The following is a 16,725-nucleotide window of genomic DNA, read 5'->3' as shown; positions in this document are numbered from 1 at the left end:
GCAACAGGAGGCACTTCCAGAACGATGCAAATAGTAAATCTAATCCGTCCTGCTCACGATGTTATTTGATTCAATCCACATGTACATTCAGTTAAAAGTTCAAACATAATTATGTTAGAAGGATCCGTATCAAATTTTCATATCAGCATTCACGGTTTCCTTCCCATGCCTTATATATATATATATATATATATATATATATATATATATATATATATATATATATATATATATATATATATATATATATATATATATATATATATATATATATATATATATATATATATTTTTTTTTTGTTCAACTGCTTTCTGGGTCAACCAATTTCTTGTGTTCCTTATCACTTGTTCACATATCAAAAAAAAGTTCCTGATTGTAAATCAAAAGCCAACAGAAAAAAAAGAAAAACTTTGTATTTCAAAATCTAAATTGTCTCAGCTGTCGTTTTCACAGCCAACTGAACATGTTTAACATTCTTCTAGGTGGGAAGTAAACATGTTTTAAAATAACAAACATTGCGTAATCAAACTCTCTACAACAATTGTGCATGTCATTAACGCTCTAAACACATTCTTTATGCATATAATGCATTACTTCGATAAACCTCTCATCACAGGGACACATTACGCAGTCATGCCATGTGACACGATACGACTATCTGGAGCAGTATATTTTTTAATTCTTATTTACTTTGTTTTAAATGAACATATATTATATATAACATTATAAAAAAACACGCCATTTTGTCTTAATTTTCACAAAAGTCACGTACTCGAGTCTCCAGTCCGGATCCGAATCCATGTGACATAATTATAAGCAAAAACTCAAAACCAGAAACGCCTAAAAAAGAAACCAGAGCCCCTCCTTAAACTAAAATAAAGCTCAAAGTTGAAGTTCTTATGAAAGAAACAAACACACCGTCTCTTTTAAATTCTTTTAAACTCTTAAATCAAACCAACTTCATATTCCAGAAGAAAAAACACCAGAATCAGAATCAAATCCAGTACAAGTCATCACTTAACAAAAAATACCAACAATCACATCCTTAATGAATTCGATTAGTGATAATCAAAATTACCGACCAAACAGCAACATGCACAACAGAACACCAATTACAACAGAACCAGAAAAAAAAACGAAGACCATCTTCCTCCTAATAACTCTATTGACAACAACAACAACAACAACAATAGTAGAATAGAATTAAACCAACATGTATTAGCACCATTAATCAACAACATAATGACGAATAAACAAGAACACTAGACGAGAAGGCATACCACGATATTGGGTGGACGAGAGAGAGAGAAATCACATGAACACGATAAAAATCCTCGGAACAATTAAGAAAGCCTCTTGCCTTTTTTACACACGTCCGTGAGGCCGATAGGACCACCCTAGCCGTCTGATCACCACGACAGAGGATCTCCGCCGTCCAGCCTCCCAAGATCCTCCAGAGGGAGAGAGAGAGAGAGAGAGAGAGAGAGAGTCTCTCCGAGGGGAGAAGGGAAAATGGCAAAAAGGGAAGGAGAGGTGGTGAAAGGAATGAAGGGGTTAAAGCCTGTACGGTCGTCAAAACTCTCTCTCTCTCTCTCTCTCTCTCTCTCTCTCTCTCTCTCTCTCTCTCTTTTCTGTAGTTTCCTTAACGACAAGTTGGACAACTATAATGACTCACAGGTGCGCTTGTGCAGTAACAGCAGCCACGTATTTCTGTTTCACTCACCGTTATGTCCGCTCATAGGCAGACTCGGTAATAGCTTCCAAATCGGCTTTTACAGCGAATCGGATTTTTGGGTGATGATAAGGCTGCCAATTTTGAGTTATGTTTTTTTGTAGGATATCTGCCATTGAGCCGGGTGCTTTATTATGTACTTGTAGCTAAGGCAAGCTCTTTAAATTATATAGCACCAACTTTGTGAATTCATTCTCTTTAACCGACACAACTCGACTACTTATTTGGGTGGGTTTGAGTACGAATCCATGAGTTAAATAGGATAGTTACATGAGTAAAACAAAAACAAAATGATCTTACTGCAAAAACAAAAACGCAGGAATTTTTTTTTAAAGAACCCATAATTTTTTAAAATTCTCTTGATGTTCAAAACCGCAAATATTTGTTATTAAAATAACTATTTTAACCTTCACAAAGCGAACATGATATATCGGTATGTTTCAGGGATCACAATGTCTCACTTAAAAGTAGATTCACACCATTTTTGGCAGATTTCACAAAGTTTGCACAACTATATTTGTGAACCTTCTTTAATTCAAACCTATCGAAGTTCATAAATATTTTACTAAATTCGCATTCAGTTGTATGAAACTCTCATGAATACTTTCAGTAACTAAAACCATAGAAACTTCGCAAGTATTACACTAAATTCATACATATAGTTCAAAGTTCTCATACAAAAACATATATGTGATTTCTTTCGTGGTCGAAACTTTGCAAACTAAGTTCGCATACATAGTGCGAAGTTCACATAACTAAATTTGTGAACTTCCTGAAATTGAAACATCTCTAAACATGCAGGATTCACGTGAAAATAACTTGTCATACAACCACATTCATTCAAACTAAATGTGGTTATATATATATTCTTTTAAGTAATTAAAAAATAAATTTGCTCTCTCTCTCTCTCTCTCTCTCTCTCTCTCTATATATATATATATATATATATATATATATATATATATATATATATATTCATTCTAGTCATTCGAAAATGAACATGCTCATACATATATTCATTTCATTCATTAAACAAATAAACATGTTATAAACATTCACAGTATATAACTCAACATTAGAGGATTCAATCATTGGCTTCTTAATGCCAATTAAATTATTATTTTTGTCTGCAGATCTTCTGCTCTCTCGAGCAAATGATTGAGGTGAAGCCGCCTTTTCTTTTCTGCAATCTAACTCATGAGCCTGCGAATCCTACAATCTGACTCTTAAGTCTATAAATCCTGCAATCTGACCCTAGAGCATGCACTTGTTCCTTTAAAGGCTCATTTTCAATCAAGCATAGTTGTACATTGCATTTTAAGTTTGATATTTGGCTTCTTAATGCCAATCAAATTACTGTTTTTGTTTGCAGACACTCTCTTTTCTTGAGCAAATGATCGAGTTGAAACTGTCTCCTCTACTAATGCCCATCAACGTTATTCACCACTTCAGCATCTCTCCCTCCTATCTTCTCCAAAATTTTCTCCACCTCAATCATGGCATCCTCCTCTTGCTATTCCAAAATTTTCTCCATAGTCAGTTTTTTAAGGCGAAAACAAACTCTAAAATGCAAACAATTGCTTTTTTACTATTGAAGCATCATTTTAAATTTTAAAGTATCATATTTAATGCTAGTAGGGACATTTACAAATAAATGAGAAAATGTTCATATTTAAGTCTTCAAAAAATTTTGAATCTCATGTGTAATATTTATGAAGTTTCAACAAGTTTTAATTACGAATTAGTTGTGCTAACTTCATTCTATATATGTGAATTTTATGAAATATTTACAAAGTTTCTATAAGTTTTAGTTATTGAAAGTTCGCAAATTCAGTTATGTAAACTTAGTAGTATATATGTGAAGTTAGTTTATGAAGTTTCAACTACAGAAAGTTTGCATAGAACCACAAATATGGGGGATCTACGCGAATAATATATTGTGAATTTATGTGAAGTTCACACTCAAAAAAGAATTTTGCAAATTAGGTACTAACTTCGCAAATAATGTCATTACGAATATGTTCTTTATATGCAGATTTCCTGAGAATTTTGTGAATTTTTTGATACATCAGAAATATTAGAGATGAATACAATGTGAATTTTCTTCTTATTTACAAATTTTCATATAAGCATGTGACCTTTGTATAAAAGACCGATTGTCACACCTAGGGCAATTTTCTGATACATAAGAAATAATACATCAGAAACATTAGATATTAATACAATGCAAATTTGCCTTTTTTATTTGTAGATTTTTGTACGAGTGTACAACCTTCTTTGTAACAAAGATCGATTGTCACACCAAGGGTAGTTTTTGCATAAACTAGAGTTTTTTGTAGTCCCCAAACAGCAGTCTCAATTCATCAGTGGTGATTCATCGTGACACTTAAGCAGTGATACTTCATCAACAAAAAATCATCGATTGTGAGTTTTTTCGGTAAGCACATCTTTAATCGTTGAATCTGCTACTTTTTTAAAACAATGATTTAAATTAGTAATATTTGCATAATTGCTTGCAAAGTTGCAAAAGTCGTTAGTTGTGAAGTTAAGCAAGTAGTTAGAAGTCATGTACAATAAGCAATTTGTACCCGGCTATAGCACACATATAGTATGCTCGACTTATGCTCACAAGGAAGGCCAACGATGTGGATCTTGGTCTATGGATTCATGCAAAATGTTTGGGAAGTTAAAGTTCGCTCATATGATATGGGTGTGATAAGAAAACTAGCAATTGATGTTGATCAATTAACAATTGCAATTATTAGAGCATATACATTTATTGAATGAATAGAATAAATACAATATATAAGCATGTTCAATTTTGAATGAATAATTGTATAACCATGTTTATTTTTTAATGAATAGATAAAATGAATGCAATGTATGAGTAGGATATGTTTTTGAATGAATGTAATGTATAAGCAGATTCATTTTTTAATAAATGAAATGAATGCAATGTATGAGCATGTTCATTTTTTAAATAAATGAAAATAATGCAATGTATGAGCATGCTCATTTTTTAAATGAATAGAATAAATGCAACATATGAGCATATTCATTTTTTGAATGAATGCAATGTATGCGAAGGTTCATTTTTTGAATGAATGAAATAAATGCAATGTATGAGCATGACATATTTTTGAATGAATAAAATCTATAAGCAGATTTATTTTTTGAATGAATAGAATGAAAGCAATATATGAGTAAGTTTATTTTTTGAATGAATGTAATATATGAGTAAGTTCATTTTTTGAATGAATGAAAAGAATGTAATGTCTGAACAAGTTCATTTTTTGAATGAATGAAATAAATGCAATGTATGAGCAAATTCATTTTTTAATGAATTGAATGAATGCAATGTATAAGCAAGACATATTTTTGAATGAATGGAATGTATGAGCAAGTTGATTTTTTGTATGAATGGAATAAATGCAATGTATGAGCAGGTTCATTTTTTGAATGAATAAAATGAATGCAATGTTTGCACAGATTCATTTTTTAAATGAATGGAATGAATGCAATATATGATCATATACATTGCATTTTTGAATGAATGATTATATGAGCAAATTTATTTTTTGAATGAATGAAATGAATGCAATGTATGAGCAAGACATGTTTTTGTGAATGTCCATACTAGCATTAAAATGTGACGCTTGCACATCTTACCACGGTATAAAATTAAACGCACAAAATATACAAAACATTAAAACTAGAACGAATATTTAAAGTACATATATAAAACAATTTCAGTAGGGTTTACATAGAATCTTAAATAATTTTGTCAAATTTACATACACTCTTTGACAATTCGCTCAAATTTGCATGCAATATTTTACAATATTGAAAAGTTCAGTTTTGTGTACAATAGGACCTTCAATAGGTGTAACAATCAAAGTCAAACCACTCAATAAAAAAACAAATCACTTAACAAATAAGACATTGGAGCAGTTCGTTAAAAAATAAATACATAAATACTAAGCAATTCATTAAACAACTCTTAACAAATACATATTTTACAAAGCATAGGTAACCAAACATATTGTTATTCGTACTTTCACCTGTTGTAACCAACCTGATCACATGTGTTACACTTGTATGGTATAATATCCTTATATTTTGTTCTTCGTCTCTTCACCTTAGCTCGTTTTGCTTTATGAATCACTTTTGGTAGATATATAAAAATAAGAGTTAACGGAGTAATGTGTGAGATATTATCTATAATCAAAAGGAATATAAATATATAATATGCAGTTCGATACAATTCACTTGTGAAGAACTTGTCACAATAATCCTCTAGTTGCTTAGCCTCATATAAAATACATGTGATTGCCTATTTTGCATGAAATCTTGTAGACCTGTCACTCTTCACAAGAGCATTTTTGCTTGTCAAGATAAACATTATAACTATAAAATCAGTTGTAGGTTTTGTACTAACATTGGTGGTAATATTGCACAAATACTTGTACCCTTATCTTTAATTTCAATATATTTTCTTTTACCTTAGGCACCACAACCCTGCCATTTGCTCCATGACTTTTTTTATCTTCTCAAAAAGTTTCATGAATATAAAATGAAGCTTCTTATTAAGAGGAATTGAGGGCTTATCATGTACGACAAGAATCCACACATTAAAACTCTCTGCTGTATTAGACTTTAAACACCCATATTTTCTTGCTAGAAAGTGATTATTAGCCTAATGTTTTGGATCCACATTAGTAGCAATATAACAGTGTGTGACTTCATCTTTTTCCTAAACTTTTTGAAGAAAATAATTCTATCATTGTCTTGTGGTTGCTCAGGTTGCGCTGCACCAAAGTGCACTTAATGGTGAACCAAATATCTTAAAGAAGTTCTCTGTCAAGTACTTCATGCAATATCCAACATGACATGTAAGCTATATATAAGAGACAATATATTTTAGACCTTTATGCATATCTAGATAACCGTAAATTATAATCTCTCTTTATAATCATTAAAGACAATGAACTCTTCATTCACATGCTCAAAAAATTATGCCCATGAATCATTCAACTCCTTATCCACAATTACAAATGCAACAGAAAATATCTCACCATAATGATTGATATTATGAGTCCAACAACAATATACCCATACATATTCCTTTTAGTAATGTGTCATCTACCATAAGAACTGAAAGTCATCCTTTCAAAAACTTATTGATGCATGGATGAAAAATATAAGAATGTACTTAAATTGATCTTTTCGATCAGTATGAATGTACCATAGTGATCTTTAATTAACCATTGTTAAATGAACTAAATAGGTCAAAAACATCCTGAAGTACTCTTCGAATGAACCATATAACACCTCTCTCATCCATTTTCATCCACACCATGCTTGTTTGTAAGTAATCTTCACACTTTCCTTATGATTGATGATATTCATGATTTTTCTTAGATTCATCTTCGGGTCATCGTGCATGCAATTGTAAATAACACCTAAAATATACGTGGAAGACACTTTTTTCACTATAAAGTTGCCTAATGATCCCCCATATTATGCTCACTTTCATACTTCTTCACTTGAAAGAATGTTGCTCTGTGCACTTTTGTGAAATTGATCTTCCAAGAGTAATCAACCATACTCTGCAGGTTCTTTCTCATGCATGCGATAGTGACTGTTATTGCAACTCTTCACAGATTTTGCTTTAAAGTCATTCCTGATCACATGATCCTTTAAAAGCTTACAACAATAATGATCATTAAATCTTTTATCAAGAGCAATTTCTCGATTGTTTGATCTAGTTATTAGCTACTAGAAATGTTCACAGTCATTAAGTTTTTTGTTATGCTACTTGTCATACAACTGAGATGCCTCCACTTTGATGATTTTCAATTGCTTTTCATTATATAAAAATTCATTGAACGAGAACTTGTTCAACCATGTTTCATTAGTGTAAAAACATAAAATTGTTCTATTGCCTAACAAATGCTCATATAACTTATACAACCATGCCAAGGGTTCAACTTTCCACTTGTCATTTGTGCAATATCATCAATGTCTTGGTCCTCTCCTATCATTTTATCATCAATATCATCTGATTCTTCACTGTATATGTTATCACTGTTAACACTAATTGATTGTTCTCTTACACAAACTAAATCAAAATTCATCATATCTATCACTTTCTTTGTTTCCATGCATGCAACATTCCTGAATTTTCAACTTTCAAGATTAACCATAAAAATATAGCATTCATCATCACGCCTATATCTCAAGCATATATTACAAGGTCCACTAACTTATACCTAGCTTTGATATTTGCCTTAGAAGGTTGAATATCATCAACATTATTGTGACCAATATCCCTGGCACTGATTTGTTCACGTGATTCAACATTATTGTTCATAAACGTTCTTTATTGCCTACACATTAAAAATGTATATCCCAAATCAGTTCGACCAACTGCATGTCCTTCGTGTGCTTGATCTCAATGTTTGGGACATCAATATCGTTTACTACTTAGGACAATTGAATGTGCACCAAAGGACTAAGCTCGATCGATGGTGCCTGAGATAGATGGACATCCTCCAAAGGATTTTTATTATTCCATTCACAAACAACTTCTTTAGTTTTGCGAGCAACTAAGTAAATGTCACCACCAAAGAACACCTATTCTACATCATCAAAATCCAACACATTCATCCATATATGTTTGCTATCTAGGTTTAGAAAAAAACTATATCAGAGGATCATTGACTAATTTGCATTTCTAATTTTATGAGACATTAAAGTCATAATTTTCTTACAGTTGCTATTTTTGGAGACTACTATGGATCTCCAAGTAGGGTAGTCAGTGCTACAATACTCCCCTTTTAGAGGCCACCATTAGTTGCCTAGAACAACCACACACTATATAATTCATATAATGAAAATAACACGTGAGAAAAAACCATACATATACATTTCATATACTCAATTGACATAACTACCTACAACAACTACTTTGAAAACCCCTATTCAATGTTTGTGCAATAAACCCTAGCTCTATTACACCAACACAAAAACACTGAATAATAATTAAAGGACAAATAAGCAAACATAAATAATCTACAACATATATATATATATATATATATATAAAACTAAACATAGTAAATCCTAAATGGTAAATCTGGTGACAAATATTAAATAACCAAATACTACACATGGGGCTATTTAATGCTCACATTTCAATCTAACCTAAGAAGTTGATGCAAAGAATACCAAAACCTCATCGGAATGCAACAAAAAAAATTCACAAGAATCACCGCAAGGGAAGAGAAAAATGCTAAGGGTTCTAGAGAAAAAAGGATTAGGGTTCTTAAAAAAAAGAACAAAAAAAAAAGAAACAAAATAACAAAAAATGACTTTATATATGATTCAACAAGCATGCAAATATAAAAAAAAATTGCATGCCAAAAATTTGCGCAAATCACCCCTTATTTGCATATATCCTTGAGTTGCTTAATTGAGGTTCACATGTTTTTATGCGAATTTAATATTATATATGCAAAGTTAGTTTACGATGTTTTGACCAGGAAGTTCACAAATATGGGTGTGCAAACTTCATACATTGTGTGTGAATTTAGTGAAATATTTATGAAGTTACGATATATTAACATGAGGTTTGCACTATATCTCACAAATTTCATGTTATATATGCGAATTTAGTATGATATTTGTGACATTTTGAGGTATCAGTTCAACAGGAGGTTCACAAATATAGTTAGGAGAACTTCGTGAGGTTCACAAAAGCAATTATGTGAATTTACCTTTAAGTGAGAGGGTGTGATACCTGGAGAGCGTACCGATATATTGTGTGAACCTTAGGAGGTCCATTGTGTGAGGGTTAAAATGGTTCTTTTAATGACAAACATTTACAATTTTGGACATTGGATGGATTTTCGAAAATTGTAAGTTTTTTAGAAAACACATCATTTTTGTTGTACAATACAATCATTTTTCTTAAAACAAAATTGAGTATGTGAGCACCTTTAACTAGTGGGCTCTGTAAGCGCTTGAGTGTGGGTGACTCCACCTGGAGTTTACCTTGCATGGAAGCTGGCCCATTAAGTAACTCGATTCTCGGCATGGGTTTCTTGTCAAAAAAAAGTAAAACAAATTTGCTTTTATTTTTGTATGTTTTCTTATATACCTTTCGATTTTCAATATGCAGATATTTTTAGGTAATGACACTTTTTTTTTCAAATATCATGTAATTATCCCTTGTCAAGAAAATATTGAGAACAAGATTTGTGGATGTTATTTGATAACGTCTGATGAGGAAAAGAGGGAAAGGAGAAAAAAAGATGAATATAAGATTCACTTTAAAGAAGAAGAAGATTTCATAGACACATTGAGATCACTCAAATAGTATAAAAAAATGGTTTTAACTATTTGGGACTACATAGGGGAAGAATATATTTTAAATTAAAGTTCGGTTATACCAATGATTCTCTTTTATAGTTATTTATTTGTATGATTAATTATATCTAAGAGAGGTTTGCTAATGTATGTTGTTTGAGAATAATACAACATGTGCACTTGTTATTAATAGTTAAGACACAAAATTTTAATTTTGAAAAAATGCAATAGAGAGAAATGGCGTAATAATTAACAAAACCAAAACACAATATATGAAATTCAAGTTTAGTGAAGAAGTAAGAAAAATTGCATAAAATTATAAGATTTTCCAAATAAATAATGTTAAATGTTTTGATACCTAGGATTGATGATACAAAAAATGATAGATTTGATGAAGTCACTAGTGGGATTTGTACTCGAGGCTGGTAAATGAGTTGAATGAGATGATCTTGAAGTGTTCAACCTTGGATCGTTCTTGTGGTGAGCCAAGTTAAGTTTGAGCAAATAATCAGTCCAGGTTAAACGAGTTGAGTTTGAACTAGCTTGTTTATTAAGAAAATACATTATTTTACAGCTAGAAGATATAGGATTACAAAAAAATGCATGTAAAATATAGCTAACATATATTTTTTACTACCAAACTGCTTATACAAGCTGAGCAGAGCAGAGTACCTATTCTTCATATTTGATCTATTGAGTCTATTTTATGAGTTTGAACAAGCTCTTTAAAAGCCAAACATGAGCCAAGCCACAAGCGGCTTGGCTTGTTCCCCAACGCTAATTGTACTAACTGGATAAAGTTATGGTAAGTTAATAGAGTGTTATGTGATAAACAAGTGTCTCTAGTATAAAAAATGATATTTATGCAAGAGTACTATAAGATAGACACTTTTGACACTTTTATATGATAGAAATTGAACAATTAAAAAAAACATAAAAGAAAGTGTGCATTGCTGAGATGCGTATGTGAAGTTGAATATATAAAATTGAAAAGATAAGATTAAGAATATAAAAAATATTTAAAAACATTACCAATTAAAAAATATATAAATTGTCATTTGAATACTAAAACAACCTATGCAAATTACAACTTAGTTCCATCATATCCTTGTCAAAGTCAATGCAGTATATTGACTAAGTTCATTGAGGCTAGATGTAGCCAGGATATTGCATGTTATGGTGAACTCAATGAAGTTATTTTGAGTCAAATGAATGAACATTTGCATATTAAACATGTCCTAGATGATAGCCCATATAGAATAGGTGTAGCAGATAGTAGAACACAGAGAGAGAATATTAATGGCTTCCTTTAAGAGAATTTTCTACACTATAGCCATACACTTCCACCTTATAGAATCTCTAAGCATATCTTTACACATTCGGGTGTTGCCATTATGCCCCACTATCCAATAACCACCTCCATAATTGCACTTCAAGGATCCACTACTTTGTAGTTTATTAGATTCTTTATGAGACCCAATGGCCAATTTTAGATCCAATACCTGGATCCAACATCTCCCACTTGGCTATAGGGATGAACTATCATCTTATATCACAATTGATGCATAATGTGTCATATATAGCAAAACATGTACCAAGTGACCTTAAACAATTCAAACAATTATATCAATATCTAAGTATGATATTTTCTTTACATGCTATGAGTTATTTTTTCACATAAATATGTGGTTTTTTATCGTTATATGAATCATGATTCTTTTCTACATATAGTATGGGTTTAGCCATGACATTATAAGGTTTTACCTACACTAACTGAACTTTTCCTTTATAATATATCCCTATCATGAGGATATTCATAGACTAGGTTGGTTTTTCATTATGATCTTTTCGTGTACTCATTTCACATAACTATATAAGTTTCTTATTGTGTCAAAAATTTCAATCATAACATTTAATATGCAATACCATGTGAAAAATATATTTTCATTTTTACCTCAACTAGGTCTACGTTATGGATCATGATTAACCATAGTGAATTTAGTTTGCATATTCATCACAATGAGAGTCTCACTTTCTTATTTAGTCATATGGTTCTTATGACTCTTTCATGATCATATCATAGGACATCATCATGTCTTAATAACCTTGCACAAAAATATCATGCACTCTAGTGCAGTACTATAAATTTTTATCATCACACATATTTATAAAAATATGATTTGTCAAACATGATCAATGCTCCTACTTTTCAAGATTTCACTATATACAATACTTTGACTATCCATGTACATCATTACCACATGTAACATGCTTAAATTTACATCAAGTTAACTACCACCTGATCATTTTGGATCAATATATCCAGATCCAAATAGTCATAAATATGATTACAAAAAAATTTGAATACACCCATGTTGCATACAATGCATAAAGTTTTCAAAGCAAGAAGATAATTTTTTTATGCATCGTACAAGCAACCATGATAAATATCTGCATTCATGTGCAAGTTATAAATCAACTCCCACTTTCTATACATTGCAATGTCACATTCTCCTTGTATCTTGTGTAGTGAAAAGTCTTCTCCCTCACATGGTAAGTAGAGGTGGCCAACCTCCACCAACCACATGAGCTCTAGAAAAATACCATTATGGTCATCAATCCTCTCGACATATCATTTTTATTATTGTTTTTTAAGAGGAATGCATGGTCTTTTTATTACCATCCATGGGTTGGCTATCTGCTAACATTTCTAAATTGTTCATATTGCTCACCAACAATATGTTGTTCGCCATACTGCAAATTAATTGAACTCCAAGAATTAATTCATTGTTAAATTGTTCGTCAACTTATTGATGCAAGTTATTCATTTCAACATCTATATTTATAGCAATTTTTAAGCATATTCATGCTTTAAATCAATACTAGGAGACCCTTATTTGGACTCAAATTAAAAATTCAATCAAATTGCATGCAATTTATATCAATAAGCTTTAAATATATCAAACCAAGCTTATTTAATCAATTCTTATAATATGATAAATGCTCCTACTTTTTATATGCATTATGAATAGTATATGCATGTTCTTTATTAAACATGTAATCAGAGGTATATACTCTCACTTTCTCAAAGTGAGTCACTACCTAATCATATCAGCTTTGGATCTATGTATCTATATATAATCATTATATTTTGTTATTTAAAACCATAAACAAGTCATGCATTAAGCATTCAAAGCATGTCAAAAAATGTTCAATAATGTTTTCATCCAAGTTATTTATTCAAGAAACATTTCAACCATAATTCTACTCACTTTTCATGTATATAATGATAAACTTGAATATATTTTTTCTAAACATGCATATTTAGAGTCATGCACTAATTTCACAAAGTAATTCATTACATCAACATACCAATCTTGGATCTATACATCCAAATTCATTTTTTATCCAAACACACAATTGAAAGCTATGCAATATTCAAAATATATTGAAACTATATTAGTTTATTTTGGAAGCATTCCAAGTGGAAAGAATGTTGCTTCCACTTTTATAATAGTTGATATGATTCAAGGGAACATTTTAAAATTCAATCACATCATGCACTTTCAAACATAAAACTAAGGCCTTTTAGAATCATAATGTATTAAATAAAGTAACACTGGAAACTTAACACATATTAATATCATTTTAATTTTAAAGTCTTAATGTTTAGTCTAATTTGGACTTATACACTGTGGATTATTTCATGATCTAAATCTGAATGGGATAATCAAAATCCACAATAGAAAATTCAAAATTATCATGTTTAGTCTTAAACAAAAAAAGAAAAGAATCATTCATGTCCTAACCTGATATAACTTTTAAATCAATCAAACATGTTCTATTTCAATTATGTTCCATCAAGTTATTGAAATAAACTTGGATCCTTGTCTTTATTTTGGATCCACTACATCAACATCTACTTATCCAATCACATCATGTTCATGAATTAGGCAATTTTGAGTTATTTGACATGAGATCGTCCATATAACATATTTCTGCATATATATCAATGAGAGTATAACTTCGTGATCATATTTATCAATTATCATGCTCTTATGGCTATCTTTGTCAAAAAATACCACTTTATCAAATTCATAATGTCAAAAGATATGTATAACTAAACATAATAAACCTTGTATAATACATGTATTATTAAATATTCATATGGCATGATAAACATGTCTTTTAGCTATTTGACATGGGTTTATCTATATAATATGTTTCTGCAGTGTATGACTCTATGATCATATTTATTAATTATCATGCTCTTATGACTAACAAAAAATATATCACTTCTCAAATTCTTAATGATAAAAGATATGCACAATGAAACATAATAAACTTTGTGCTACACATGAATCATTAGACATTCATAAAGCATGATAAGCTACACATGAATCATTAAACATTCATAGAGCATGATAAGCATGTCTTATAGCAATACTATATGTATTATCATACCCAATACAAGAACTTTCACATAACTATCAAATAATGTATTACACATGCCATCAACATGTATGCAATTTAAAGTAAACACCAAGTTATAGTCATTATTCATCTAAGTTCAATCATAAAACTATATTCAGATTCATTATATTCAAGGTAAAACCCAACCTTAACAATAATTAAATTTACAACAAACCATAATTAATCACTAACTTCATGGGCACATTACATACATTCTCCTACTTGCCTATAAAGGTGTATTAACTTACTCTCACTTAAAGGCAAGTTTTCAATATCTAATATTAAATAAATAAAAATCATGTGTAATCATGCTCTATTCAAATAATGACACTTCAATAAATCAAATAATGTGCACATATAGCAACCTATCATCATATCTTGAACAAGGATATATTCAACTTCAAGCAATTTCAAGGACCATCAAATAATATCATTTTTTTTGTTAAATAAGACAAAATTAGTGATTTTTATGCTAAGGTATACTTCCATATAATTTTGTCATATAAATCTAATTTTCTATAATTTTAGTATGATTTTATGGTCATTTTCAAGTTTCAATATCTTTTTTGTAAAAACAGAAAGTTATAAGCACTAAATAGTAAACCAAAATATTTAAATAACAATTTTGTAAATATCATAAGCTTAAACATCTTAACAAAAAATATTTATAAATTGAAGCATCAATCTATAATTAACTAGAACTTGAATATCTTTTAAAAAAAACTTATAGGTTAGGACAACTTTTCTGCAAATATAAGAACTCAAACTTTTCTCAAAAATTAATAAATCTAATAGCCTCTCCAAAATTTTTATAAGTTTGAAACCCTTTTCTGCAAATAATAAAAAACTTAATAGTTTTTTGTAAATATAGAAACTCATAAAATATACAAGTTCTGACCTGGCATCTGATATTTTAGTAAAGGTAGCCTTTTTTTTAAATTATCAAAATATTAACCATTACTCTGCAAATATGGAAACTCAGATAGTTTTTTTGTAAATATGTAATTTCTGACCACCTGTTATTAATATAATGTCACAAAACTACTTTTTTTGAATTTCTTAAAATACCAGCTACCTTTTTGAATTTCATAAAATCAAGCCATATATATGAAAATTCACCATTTTAACCTTGTTTTAACATTTAAGAAAATGAAACCCATCAAATGGATTAGGGTTTCAACATAAAAACAACAGGAAGGAGAAAAGAGGGGTGGCAATGGCATAACACAGGGAAGACCACCCTCCTAAACTAGGCAACAGTGCTCCATAACCTTCTTTCCAAAAACCATTAGAATTTTTTTTTTGCAGAGGTGTACCTTTTGAGTTGGGTCATCGAAGAAGTGGGGATGGCCGCTGGCAATGACTACTTGCGGTGGCTGCAGCATTGGGGTTGTCGGAGCCATGCTGGAGCTCGATGACGAGCCAACGTACAACCTTGCTTATCTACTCGAGGGAGATGGGGCCATATATGTTGAGGACACCAACCATGATGACAAGGATGGTAGACTTCATGACAAGCTTTGGCCATATCACCCTCATCGACACCACTCTTGGCTATGTCGTACCATGCCCTTATGCAGGAGAAGACGAGCACGACCATCGTGCTCAAAGAAGTCACTCTCTTCTTTGTTTTTAATGGCGGTCGATTTTGAAATGACGAGAGAATCTCAAAGAACATATCTCTGGCCAGAGATCAGCCTCCACCTCTCAGTGCTCTTCCCCTCAGAGGCAGGTCCTAGGTTTCGATCGACACTAGTGAAGTCCACGGTCGCTTCCACTATGGAGCTACCATTGTGGGTGGCCTCATCAATAATCTATACGGGCTGCCGATGAAGAGAGTGTACTCACCCACCTTGAGCAGATGCTGGTGGATGAGATCCTAGAACATCGCCGAGATGAATTCCTCTGGCAGTGATGCTAGAATTCACGCTGAAGGTAGAGAAGTATTGGATGTCTCTGAGCTAGGGGAGGGCGAGCAGAGCACAACAAGTAGGAGGGATCTAGCAAAGAGCCTTTTCACTCTACGATTAGGTAGAATGATGATGAAGCAACTGTCGTACTTCCTTCGATCTAGGGTTTCATGATGCTTCCATTTGTATCCATGGCGACAATGAAGTCGCTGAAAGTCACAAGTGATACAGGCTACACT

The 16,725-nt window shown here is 31.2% G+C and overlaps 1 protein-coding gene across 3 annotated transcripts in view; it reads right to left on the bottom strand.

Moving 5' to 3' along the window:
• The window catches only part of LOC149815743 (CDP-diacylglycerol--serine O-phosphatidyltransferase 1-like), a 54,174-nt gene extending 52,589 nt beyond the window's left edge, over positions 1-1,585 (bottom strand). Inside the window, exon 1 of one of the 3 annotated variants that reach the window (XM_089988909.1) lies at positions 1,282-1,585. The gene's annotated coding sequence lies outside the window, so the exon portion shown is untranslated. The remainder of the gene's footprint in view (positions 1-1,281) is intronic. The other 2 variants (XM_089988910.1, XM_089988911.1) reach the window with 2 other exon arrangements.
• Positions 1,586-16,725: the final 15,140 nt, after the last annotated feature.

The sequence above is a fragment of the Nuphar pumila genome, chromosome 15 (genome assembly GCF_984573655.1).
Source record: "Nuphar pumila chromosome 15, dmNupPumi1.hap1.1, whole genome shotgun sequence".
Classification (NCBI taxonomy): domain Eukaryota; kingdom Viridiplantae; phylum Streptophyta; class Magnoliopsida; order Nymphaeales; family Nymphaeaceae; genus Nuphar; species Nuphar pumila.
Note: the sequence above shows the minus strand (reverse complement) of the source record. Positions and strands in the feature narration are given on the sequence as shown.